Below are 13,707 nucleotides of genomic sequence, written 5' to 3' on the forward strand. Positions count from 1 at the left end.
CTGGTGAGGCATGGCCACAAAGACTTCGTCCCAGGATTGCTTCTTGTTACTGATGTGCTTTCTCAAATTTGTCACTGCCATACTCCTCATTTATGTGGCTTCATGTAAGTGGACACCAAGAGACCCTCACTGCCTATAGCCTGCTGTGAATACTTTCTGGGTGACAGCCCACCCTATTGGGCATATTTCCTAGAGACCAACAAGAAGATGACTTGTCATGAATTAATGCTGTTTAGGTAAACTAATGACTTTACAGAATTCGTGATTTGATTCAGATAATTTTAGGAAGAAAATTTGAGGAGATGATTTTGGCTGTTTTGCCAGGAAGATGTAATAAAGGTAGAATAAAGAATAGCATGTGACCCCTTCTCATAGAATAGTAAGTAAAATCAACATAATAGGGAATTGCATAAATTGCACTAAGAAAAGAAATAGGTTTGAGATAAATTTGTGATCAAGGATAAACACTCAATCTAGGTCAGATCCAAGCATGAGGAGGTGTTCACTATGATAATGAACTTATAGAATGAAACACTGCTTTGAATTTTCTATAGACATCCTCCTGTAATTCCCTTTTTTTGTGTAACATTTTATCTGTGAGGTAATTTTATAAAGTATTTTTGTCTAAGAAAGTATAAAAAGTCTGAGAGAAAAAAAAATAAAGTGTAGCTATTGGAGCTTGGCTCCATCCACCAAATATGTGTATGTCTGTCCAAATTATGTATGTACATACGTATGTAGGTATATTTGTTTGTATGAAAGTATGCATGTACACTTGTGAAATTGATGCAACAGGAAGATAGGCTTGGGCTGTGTGTGTGTGTGTGTGTGTGTGTGTGTGTGTGTGTGTGTGTGTGTGTGTAGGTCTGTGGATGTGTCCCTGACACACACACACTCTCTCTCTCTCTCTCTCTCCCTCTGTCCATCCTTTCTTTCTTTCTCTCTTTCTCTTTCTTTCTTTCTTCTGTGTAATTGGAAAAAGTCATCAGCTTTTGGTTGCAGAGAGAGAGAGAGAGAGACTGAGAGAGAGAGAGAGAGAGAGAGAGAGAGAGAGAGAGAGAGAGAGATTGCCAGAAGCCATCAGCTTCTTGCCCCTAAAACTGTGAGAGAAAGTTAAAGGTCAAAGGTGATCAGTCTTTACCCTTTGTCCAACATCGTGTCCCACCTCAATACCTGACTCTGTCGGTTGGCCCCCAGAATTTATCATAACCCAAAATGTCCCTTTTCCTTACCTTCTCTAAGGATCTCTGGTCATGGGAGATATAAGTTTGAATTTCCTTCATAGATGAACAAAAGAGAGTCTATTATTGTAGGCATGAATACTTTCTTATGGCTCATGAAATATGACATGTTATTATGTAGTTAATCATAGGATAAAGAGAGGTGTTTCATGTCAGGAGAGGTTACCATGGTGAGTGTGGAACAGACAACCAGGGAAGAAAATAATGGACCAAGGGATTCAGTTAGTGCTGGTTCCGCTACACTTCTGTCTTGGTGCTCACTGCTTCTATCCTCACCCACTGAGCTCTAAGCAGGAAGGAGTCAATGAAGAAATGGAAGGGGAAAGAAAGGCGAGAGAGCAGGGCACAGACTTCTACCTGAGAGAAGTCCTATTGCAGGTGTGACAGTGTTTGTGACTGTCGTGGGCTTACTTCAGACTTCTAAATTTCTAATTGTCTTCAGGCCATGTTTATATTTATTTCAGAAAGACATGGCATCTTTGTCATAGTGAATCAGTTTGTCACAATCAATACAATATTTTGTTTTGCTAAGAGTTAACAAAGGCTATTGTGCTGATATCTTCATTACAGTGTGGTTGTTGAGAAGGGCAGGTTGGGTAGAGGGTAATAATTTCTATTTCAGTCTGAATGATCCCTGACACCAGATCAGAGACATTTAGCTCATGGTAGCCAAAGGGCACAGGGTACACATTCCCAGTGCTGTTCTATAGAGTTCTAGGAAATGTATATGTGTCTTTTGGGTTGGGGGAGGGGTAAGATAGTAGAAAGTTGCATCCTGGGTTTGCCAAATGGGGTTTCCTTTGTCTGCTCTAAAAGTGTATTGTGTTTAAATTGCAGCGTTTTGTTTTTCTTAAATCTGCAGCAATTGTACATCAAATCAGGGTTTTAGCAGTGACATCCCTGATTTGTCAATATTCTCTATAAAAAGTGTCAAGATCAGCCTGAGTTCTACAGCGGTGAGGCCACTAGATGGGGCCATCCTCTCCCATATTCTCCTTCCTGTTTCCTTTCTCATTCCTGCCTGGTGGCTGCAGGGCTCTGAGGCTCCTTCTTCAGGCTTCTTTTTTTTTTATTTATTAATTTATTTATTTTGTATATGTATACACTGTCCCTGTCTTCAGACACAGCAGAAGAGGGCATCTGATCCCATTACAGATGGTTGTGAGCCACCATGTGGTTGCTGTGATTTGAACTCAGGACCTCTGGAAGAGCAGTCAGTGCTCTTAACCACTGAGCCATTTCTCCAGCCCCCCTTCTTCAGGCTTCTTGGAGTCTGTCTATCCCATTCTCCAAACTTGCTTGTACTCAGAAACATGGTACTAAGAACATTCTGTGAAACCACCCACAGAAGGAGGTTCATAACTGCCTATGACTCTTCAGAGGATGTGCTACCTCCCTTTTGGACCTGTGGGCACCTGAGCATACTGGATACAAATACAAATACATATTTAATGAAGTAAAAACAATTCTACGAAAATGGGAAACCTACAGAGTGGATTTTTCCCCAGTAGCTTTCATAATAATAAGAGATCAGGAGTTAGTGTTCAGTAAATATCTTAACTTTGTTACATTCATAAATCTGTTGTGTGATAATTTCCTTTAAAATACCATTTTCCTTTGAAATAGTTCATGTTTTGTAATTTTCTTTTTTATTAATGTATTTATTTCTTCACTTTGCGTCCTGATCACATCCCCCCTCCCACAATTCCTTCAAGTCCTACCCTCATACCCTCTCTCCCCATTTACCCTTCCCATTCTCTTCACAGAAGGGGACCACCCCCTACCCCATGGGTACCAACCCTCACTTCAATTGTTAGGGGACTCACATGAAGACCAAGGAGCACATATCCTACATATGGCATGGGGGGCCTAGGTCCAGTCCACGCATGTTCTTTGGTTGGTGCTTCAGTCTCTGTGAGCCTCCATGGGCCCAGGTTAGTTGTGCAGGTTTTCTTGTGGTGTCCTTAAGCACTCCGGCTTGCCTCATTTTATCACCCACTCTTCCACAAGATTCCCTGATCTCTGTCTATTGTATGGCTGTGGGTCCCTGCATCCTTTTCCATTAACAACTGGATGAAGCCTCTCAGAAAACAGTTAAACTATCCTGTCTGCAAGCATAACAAAGCATCACTAATAGTGTCAGAGGTTGGCTCTCTCCCATGGTATGGGTATTAAGTCATTGGTTGGCCCCTCCCTCAGTGTCTGCTTCAGCTTTATTCCTGTCCATCTTATAGGCAGGACAAATTTTGGGTTGAAGGTGGTTTTGTAGATCCATTGGTGTCCCTCTCCCTCCACTAGGAGCTCTGCTTGGCTACAAGAGATGACCACTTCAGGTACCATATGCCTACAGCTAGGAGTCTCAGCTAGAGTCAGCCCCCTAGACTCCTGGACCCCAGTCCAGGTCTCAAGATTGTCCCAGAGGTGTCCCCACTGATTTCTGTTTTCTCCCAGTCCCCCTCCTCCCCACACAAGATCCCCACCCCTACTCCACTACCCACCCCCTTTCCCATCCAGATCTCTCTCTCATCTCCTTCTGATGTCTATTTTATTTTCCCTTTTGAGAGAGATCCACACATCCTCCTTTGGTCACTCCTTGTTATTTTGCTTCTTTGGATCTGTGGATATAGTGTGGGTGAAAGGTAAAAGTTTTAAAGTTGCCCCCCTAGACACAAAGTTTAGAGTAGAAGGTTAGGCCTCAGAATTGTATGTTCCAGGAAGCCTCTCCTAGGGCTACATCTGCTGGTTCCTATCGAAACAATCTTGAGAAGCAGGAAGCAGCTTCTCCTAGGAACTAGTGGACCATGAAGTTAAACAATCTTGAGAAGCAGGAGACAGCTTCTCGTAGAAAACAATTTTGAAAAACAGAGAGTTTCTCCTCGGAAACATGACGCCATCCCTGCCCCCTCGGGTTGTGGTTTTTCCCTTTAAATACCTCTTCTCCCAGCCTCTCAGGGTCGAACTCCACTGCCCCTGTGTGGGATATGAGTCTCGACCCCAGTGCACTGGTTCCTATCAATAAACCTCATGTGATTACAGCAAGGACAGTCTTGTGTGAGTTCTTGGGGGGTCGGATAATCCTGAGACTTGAGTGAGGGTCTCCCCACTCTGGGATCTTTCAGGTACCATGTACTTTATGATTAATGTCCACTTGTAAGGGAGTGCACACCATGTATGTCTTTCTGGGTCTGAGTTACTTCACTTGGGGTGAAATTTTCTAGTTCCATTCATTTGGCTTCAGTTTTTATGATGTCCTTGTTTTTTTAATAGCTGAGTAATATTTCATTGTGTAAATGTACCACATTTTCCTTATCTATTTTTCATCTGAGGGACATCTAGGTTGTTTCCAACTTCTGTCTATTATGAATAAAGCTCTTGTGAACATATTTGAACAAGTGTGGGATAGTGGAGCATCAGCGAGGATGTACTGTCTTGTAGCAATGCTATATAGATAAATAGATGATTTCTTAATTCCTAATGATCATTATATAAGAATTCCTAAATTTATACCAGCAATTATTGAGCTCTTTATAATAAGAGCTACAATTAAGGCTCTCTGTGGTATGAAAACTGCAACTAGAACTCTGCCAGTCTTTATGTGTCAGGAACTAATTGCATTAGATGAAAAGCAGGCAGACAGTTTTATAATTTAGGAATACATTCCTTTAGTCCGCAACACCATTAACTAAAGGGCATAAAAGGAACAAATAATTTATTGTAGGTGCAAGGACAGAAGATAAAATATTGACTGGATTTGCCTACACGAAATGTCAATACTAGTTTGCCTTTTGACATAAGTATTAACTTAGACATAAGAATTATAGTTTTAGACTCTCAACCTTATGGAGCTAGTGACACATAATCAATGTCTAGTTAGATAACTAGTCTTAATGGAAATACATGTAAACATCTCCGTTGTAACTTCTTGTTCAATTTATGGTCTGAATATATGACTGAACTTGTGAACTTTTGGAATACTATGTGATCTATTCTCCTGGAAAGGTACAAAAAAAAAAACTAGGAACAATGATATTAAGGAGACAGGAGAATAGGATAGAAGCATTACAGACATGATGAGCACATGAGGAGAGACAAAGAGGAGAGCAGAATTGGGGATGCAGAAGGAGAATAGAAGAGATGCAGAGTAGAAGTGAAATAAAAGCTGAAGAAATGGCAGAACCTAGCAGACTACAAAAGAGCATAAGAGAGAGAGAGAGAGAGAGAGAGAGACAGAGAGAGAGAGAGACAGAGACAGACAGACAGACAGACAGACAGACAAAGAAGGATCTTCAGAGAGAACAAAAGAGCAGGCAGGCTTCTTCCTAACATGAGACATGTTCTTTCTTAACTGTATGTTTCTTCTTACTGACAAGGACAGAAGGTATAGCTCAGTTGGTAAAGTGGCTTTTGTAGCATGCAGGGAGCCCCCAGTGCCATATACACCTGTAATCACAGCAGTCCTTGAGAAGCAGAAGAAGGAGAATCAGAAGTGTATAGTTATCCTCAGCTATACAGCGAGTTCCAGGCCAGGATGGGCTGTGAGCGGAGACCCATTCTCAGGAAGAAACATTCTTTAGTCTGATGATTGTAGTTGGATGCCGTCATTGTACTCAAGATCCAAATGGTCCTATCAGCCCAAAACTTTGTACACTTTCATAATAGTGGTATAGTCTCACTTCTTGGAGAACAAAGTATCATGCACTGGAGTTGAACACACCCTTTCTCACAACCACAGACAAGGAGAGCACACTGCAAGATGACCCTTGAGGTCTGTACTGAAAAAAAGACAATGTGTTCCTATGGCAAAGCCTAGCAGAAACTGCACAGGAACAGAAATTCCCCAGAATAATCGGTGTGGGTGTCAAAGCCAGAACTAGAACAAGATTGTGGCACCCAATAAAGTCTGAGAGGTAAGCTGAGGCTGGGTTATAACTTCATGCTGGCTGTCCTGCCCAGAGTGTTTGTGCCATCACTTGACTAGAAAGAAGCAGGCAGAACAGTGAGAAACATCAGATTTTGTAGCCATTACATGAAATTCCAGGTTGATAAGGTCGATGCATATATAGTAGGAATTTTCTGTCTGAGGAGGATGGTCGTTGCCATTGTTGGATGGAATGGTGAAAACTGCAGAGAACGTGTCCCTGAGGCCTTAAGCAGACAGGTCTTAAAGTCCCTCACTCTCAGTGCTAGATCTCTTGTTCAACAACAGCTCAATCAACACTTGGACAAGAGCACTTGATCTAGCAGCCAACTTACCCTAGGCACTGAACCATCTCTCTGGCCTTGAAGCCCGATATTTGTACACCATTTATTGAAGAAGACTCTCCAATATGCTGACATACATTAAATGGAAAGCTTAACCTTTTCATTTGTTTTCATTTCTCTCTATGTGTGCAAGCATGTGTTTGTGCTGGTGTGTCTACACACTCATGCAGGCCAGAAGGCAGTATTCAGTGTTCTCTTCTATCTCTTCGCCTATTCCCTTGAGTCAGGATCTCTCTCTCTGAACCTGAGCGTAGGATTTCTCAGAAAATTGGAAGCTCTAAAACCACAGCAATTCCCCTGCATTCTCCCCTCTTTTCAGAGCTAGATCAGGTGTTCTTGGGGTGGTGCCTTCTTTGTGGATGCTGAGATGCTCGGTCTGGCCTTCATCATGGAGCAGCAACTATGTCTAACTGCTGAGCCATCTCTCAAGTACTGTTACCCATTACTTTTAATGTGGACAATAGAAAATTAAAACTGCTTATATGACGTAGTGCCAATCTAGAAGTACAAATTACGCAGATGACACCTAGGGAGAATGGGCGTGCTAAGTGGGAAGGAGAATGAGGAAATCCCAGTGTTAAACTTGAACCCCACTTGCTTTAATGCTTGCTTGGCTGGTTTCATGTGTGTTCACTTGGAGGTGAGGGTTCATGTAACCCAGGAAGCTCAAGTCTCTCTGTGGCTGAGGCTGGTCTTAGAGTCTCCCTTAGCTGTAGTTCTGCAGCACAGGGTTTCATGTTTGTCTATTGTTTTGTACTTTTTATCCTTCTTTGTAAATATTCACTATAAATTAGCATAATATTTAAATATAATTTACTTAGGTATGCATACTACTGGACTGTATTTTCATCCTTAGTTTTTTGCTTGGATTTTTGGTTTGAGTTTTTTTGTTTGTTTGTTTGCTTTGTTTTATTCTGTTTTTGAGACAAGGTCTTGCTATGTAGACCAGACTGACGTCATATTAGCAATCTGCCAAAAACCGAAATTTCATTCTTATTCAATTGAACCCAAATAAATATTCAACTCTAAAGAACCAATTCCAGGACTCCCAGAAGAAACACGGCTCTTTTAGGAGTATAATGCCAGTTTCTTCATTTTGATCAAGGTTCCAGTGTGTAAACTGATGACATTAGAGGAAACTGGTTGATTACAGGGACATGTGATGTGGCTGCAGAGCCAAATGCTTTTTGGAGAAAAGGTTTAACACTAATAAGGGAAAAAATCTAATAAGATCTGTATCTTTCCAGGGTACTGTAAGTCAATTAGCTTCAGGCTGGTGGCCCTGCCCAGAGTGTCCTTGTGACACCTTGACTGGAAAGAAGCAGTAAGGACAGAGTGAAAGGTCACATTTCATAGTTGTCCCCTGAAATTCCAGGATGATGAGGCTGCTACATGTGTGGTAGAGATTTTTCACCTGAGGAGAGTGGTTGATGTCACTGTTGGAAAGAACAGTGAAAACTGCAGAGACCTTGACTGGCCTGGAGCAGACAGACCTTCAAGCCCGTCACCATGACCACTGGAGCCTTCTGCTACCTCAGCTCAATCAGCATCAGGTCCAGAGAGTTTGGCTAGGATCTAGGGTGAATTTAGCATAAGGGAATTGTTCCAGCCCAGTACGGGTTGCTGATGTAGAAATCTATTACAGAACCAACATGTTGGAACGGTCTTCCCAGAGCTGCCCAGTCACTTTTATCTTTTGACTGAAGAGTTTTATGTGCAAGTTCAGTGCACAGCTGAGCAGTCATGGCATGGGTATGTTACAGATGGCAGGGAGGAGACACAGGGATGGTCATAGCAATGTGGCTTGTAATGGCACATATTTGACAACCCTCTAAGTGACTACCAGTGGGAAAGTAGGCAAGGAAATGTGATGTATCCATGCTATAAGACATGAGCCTAATTAATCATCCTGATATAGAATGTTGGAAGTCACAGGGCTACTGGGAAAGTCCAGGCACAGATTCATGCACACAGTAGGCTTCTGTGTGTGCACACAGTGTCAGGGAACAGCAATGTGGGAGAATTTATTAATGTTTGGACTCACAGTGGGCAGAATGGATTGGGAAGAGTTTGAAAAGGGAGTCATGATTTTAGCATGTTTTATACGGCTTGATTGCTTTCCTATTTGGATTTCTAAATATAAATGGATTGAAAGGAATTTGTGTTAAATATTTAAAAAGTACCCTGAGTACTTTCAAATGTACATAATTCTTATTTTCAAGTTTTGTTGTTATTGTTCAGTTTATTAGGGTGATTCAGTTACCCCTTTCTTGACTAATAAACAGAAAACTAGCTCAGATCCCAGATCAATGAGCTATTTTCATGGGTAACAATATTCACTTTTCTGAATGCTAACTTACATTAGCCTGCCATTTTATGTCCACAAAAATGATGCACAATTCTCCCCAAGATGCTATATGTCAAGGACCAGGACCCTAAAATATGGGAGCCGACAGCTGTGCCACAGACTCAGCATCCAACGGAGCTAGAAGTCCTGTAATTATCTCAAGCCAGCCTCAGACTAGACAGCCCAGGTTGGGTTGGAACTCATGGTAATCCTCCTGCTTCAACCTTCTGAATGCTTGGACTGCAGCTATGACCCAACATATATTACTTGTTTGTTTTGGGAGAAAGTGTCTCATTGCTCATGACCTGTGACTTGCTTATGTAGCTCTCCTGGCTTCCACTTCCCAGTATTCCTGTTTCTACCTCCCTCCTGACCTCCAGGATAGATAGTCATCAGGGGAGGTAACAGTGTAACTGGAGAGCTAAGGCTGTGCCTATGAAGAGCTGGCCTTTGGTTTTCTTTGCCATGTATTCATGTTTTCAAGTCTTTCCTTTAACTGTATCCTGCTGATGCTACTACAAAGTACTACAAAGTAGGTCCAAGTAGGGCCTTGGACCTTTTCAATTGGAGAAGAATTAATTTCACAATCAAAAAGAGATAGATACAAGGATGGTCATAGTGATGCTATTTATAATAGCATATGATTGGAAGCAACTTAAATGTCCAACGATGGAGGACCAGGTAAGGATGAATGATTATATCCATGATACAAGCAGTGAGCCTAAATGAACAACCTCATGGTAATCATAATTCTATAGAGAAATCAAAGCAAGCAGTCATGTATGCAAGCATTACCGGGAACATCAGTGTATGGACATCTTTTAATGTTTGGGCTCTAGGAGGGGGAGCTGGGGGGTGGGAAAATTGGTAGAGGGTCATGTTTGCACAAAACTTCCACGTGGTTTGAAATATTTTCATATAGATGTGTGTTAGTGCAGAGGAATTTATTTTAAATTTCAATATAACACATGAGGAGTTTCAAATATGCAAGCTATTTATTTTTATATTTTTCCAGGGAGTTTTATTCATTGGGGGTGCAGGAAGGAGAAAGAGGAGAGAGAAAAGAGGAAGAAGAAAGACAGTGAATTAGGTGACCTTTCTTTTGTTAATGAACAGACAAGTAGCCCAGATAGGTTGGCCATTTTTTTTTTTCTGGTCAACCGTGTCCATTTGTCTGAGTATTTATTCCACTAGACCAGGTTTTTACCTTCAAAGAACCATAGGAACTGTTCATAGTTCTCTCCAATAGCTGCGATCCTAAAAGTAGAGATCAAGAACATATATCACACACACCACATCACAGCTCAACACAACACATGGGGAATGAGGGGCATGCAACTTCTTATGTTTCACCTCTGTCCAATGGGAGCACACATTTTAGGGAACGAGTGTAGATTGCCCATGGTGTCCTTAAATGAATGAAGTTCTAACACAGACTCCTTAGTACATGGACTGTAGGTTTAAACCCTCATTTCTGACCTGTTCGTTTGTTTTTTGAGAAATGGTTTTATCATTCAGGTGTTGTTTAAGGCTGTGCAAAATGGACAAGAAAACAGCCTTAGAACTTGTGGAATGTGACCCACCCACCATCACAAACTGTGGGTGTGTCTCAGAGAGCCAGGGCCCAGAGGACATGTCCTGAGGACTTCCTACTGCCGTGGAGCATTGCTCTTCCTGCTGCTGCCTTTGCAGTCACCACATCTCTCCTAATCTGTGAGTTGTAAGAAAACTATGGGCAGTGTCATCAGCACTCACAATAATAGTATTGATCTTTTTCTTTTCTTTTTTTTTTTTAAAGACTTATTTATTTTATTTTTATGAGTACACTGTAGCCGTTTTCAGACACACCAGGAGAGGGCATCAGATCCCATTACAGATGGTTGTGAGCCACCATGTGGTTGCTGGGAATTGAACTCAGGACCTCTGGAGTAGTCCGTTTTCTTAACCACTGAGCCATCTCTCCAGCCCTATGATTGATCTTTTTCAAGTATTGGTGCTGGAGTGGACCACCCTGAGAAAGAATTTAGAGATGTAGATTGTTAGCCATGACCGTCCACCCTTAGAAAGAATCTGGAGATGCATTCTGTACGTGTAGTTAGGTTAAGGTGTTTTTGCTGGTGGCATCAACTTTGAAAATTTAAGGAAACAATGTGAAGTTCTGAAAGGCACACTCCTAATAGCTGAGCTAGGGATTTTTTTTTTTTTTTTGAGGTCAGGGAACAAGAACAATGGCAGCCCGACTAGTACTAGCTGACACTCCTTTCTTGCTAAAACTGGGCTGTTGATCGAGCTGATGATTAATTTTTAAGCCTATTTTTGCCCTTGGTTTCCTGATATGATTTAATAAAAAATTGTTAATGAGTAGATGTGTACCCTGAGGATATAAAAAGAAATAACTGCATTATTTCATATATATATACATATATATATATATGTGAGGATTTTCACACACACACACACACACACACGTATATATATGAAAGTTTAGATTTGTGATTCCTTTAAGATTTTCTACAAGTAAGATTACTTTTTTTATGATTAATAGTAAAATAATTTACCCTTTCTTAGTAACCACAAATTGCAGCCTGCCAGGAAGAGAAACTGGCTCATAAAACTACTTTGCTCGCTTGCATTTTGTTAATCTGTAACAAGTTGCTTAGCTGCAGATATATGTGGGTTCTTGGGAATAATTTTTTACCTATGCTACATAATGTTTATTTATGTGATGATATTCAAGAACATAATTTTCTACTCACACTCATTGTGATTGATCACTTAATAAAAAGCTGAATGTAATCACACTGTGATTTTTGTACTGCCTGAAAGATTTTTTATGGGATGTATAAACTGTGGGAGAAATAAATAAGTTGTTGGGTCTTTGTTCTCCAAGTACCCAATCACCCAATGTATGAACATGTGTGTGTATGTGTGTATGTATATGTGTGTGTATGTATGTATGTATGTATGTATGTATGTATGTATGTATGTATGTATATGTGTGAGTTTTTTTAAGCTTACTTGTTGGAGCCTTGCTTTATCCACCATGCGTGTGTGTGTGTGTGTGTGTGTGTGTGCTTGTGCACGTGTACTCCCTTGTCTCAAAGAGTTTCTTGCTGGCCTCAGGGACTACTTTGATGGCCCAAGAGAATCAAGCTTTGTTCCTTCAAAAACCATTCTACTGAATGATCAGTTGACCACTCTATGCCCCACCTCAGTTTACCGTGTGGTGTTAAAAACTGGTCTTTGATACCCAGACTAACCTGGAACTTGCTATATATATTGTTCAGTCTAATTCAAGACTTCCTAATTTGGAAGACTCTAATTTAGGAATTTCTTGTTTCCCCCTGCCAAGCTGCAGAATGAGAGACCCGTGCAATCTTATTAAGTATTTCAACAGGGATATCTGCTGTCTCTTGAGCCACATAATTATTGGCACAGCCTGTCTTCCTCCCAACAGAGCAGCCATAGTTTCCCTTTTAAGTCTATGATACATTGCTTGAAATAAAGGACCTACCCACACCTCCCTCACCATTTTGTTCCCTCTCTTTCTGTCATTGGTAGATGTGTATATAGTCAAGGGCTGTAAGAATGCCTAGATGTCCTGCAGTTACATTCTACCTAACTCTGCGACAGTTTTTGCCTCTGTGCTCAGGCAAAGGACTCTGTCCTTGGTCACAATGTGCCAATTGGATGATCAGCAGTAATAAAAGAAATGTGCTAGATTAGAAATCCAGCAGATACCAGGTAAGGGGAATTTCTGCAAAGGAGACATGTCCCTGACCATAGAGAATGGGACTCTAACCAACCATGGGACCTACTGCTGCAGGATACAATTGGCTGACTCAATGAGTGATGAAAAATTAGAACTGGAATTAGTCATCATCAAAGCAGGTGAGTAGACCTTTCCATGTTCTTCTTGTCCATCAGCATCTGCTGTGAGTTATGATATCATAGAGGATTCTCACATCTGACTTCCCCAGCTACAGACCTTGGGGAGGGATGGGAAGACATGGATTAATCAGTCTCGCATGTGAAGGCCAGCGGCGTGGCTTCCACATGTTTTCCAACTCCAGGATACTTTCTACAGAAGGGTAAGAAAGGCCTAGACAAGACATTCAAGATTCTGACTGTTCATTAGCATCCCATGGAGAGTGTCATGTCAACAAGTGCTCAGGCCCCACCCCCCAAACAGGACCATTATCATCTCTGGAGTCATAGTCTGAATTTTCTACTTTTACAGCAATCTCCCCAGGTACAGGCAGGACTGTGAACCTCTGGGTTGTGCAAGACTGTTGTGGGGGTCTAATGTATATGTTCTTTTGGTTTTAGATTTATGGCACGTGGGCTAGGGATGTACCTCAGAGTAGACCATCGACGTTGCATTCCAGAGGCTGGGATTAAAGGTGTGTACCACATTGCCTTGCCAACCAAGCCTTTTTGGTCATACTGGGGTGAGGGAAAGGCACCATGTGTTAGCATTTGCCATGGTGATCTGGGTCAAGGCAGATCTATTTTCTGGGTCTCTTTCTCCTCCATCCAAGGGTGATCACAGGAAACTCTGTGTCTTCTGTTTCACAAAAATGCTCCCTGTCTTGAAAATAATTTTGGATATCCACAGGTTTTACCAAATATTATGTGTCCATCATTTCATTTTAAAATGATAGTCAATTATCCATGTCTTACTGTTGTAGGAATCTTGCTCACATAAGAACTCAGACACTAATGAAATAGGAAGACAGGAGCTAGCACTGGTGGACCAAAGCCAGCGTGGCTCAGGAAAGGCTTCCGTGATGTGGCTGCCCTTGGTATTCTCACGTTTGCTTTCTCCTTTGCTTTTGTGGTAAATAGTCTTTTCCA

Source organism: Rattus rattus, chromosome 9, assembly GCF_011064425.1.
Source record: "Rattus rattus isolate New Zealand chromosome 9, Rrattus_CSIRO_v1, whole genome shotgun sequence".
NCBI lineage: Eukaryota > Metazoa > Chordata > Mammalia > Rodentia > Muridae > Rattus > Rattus rattus.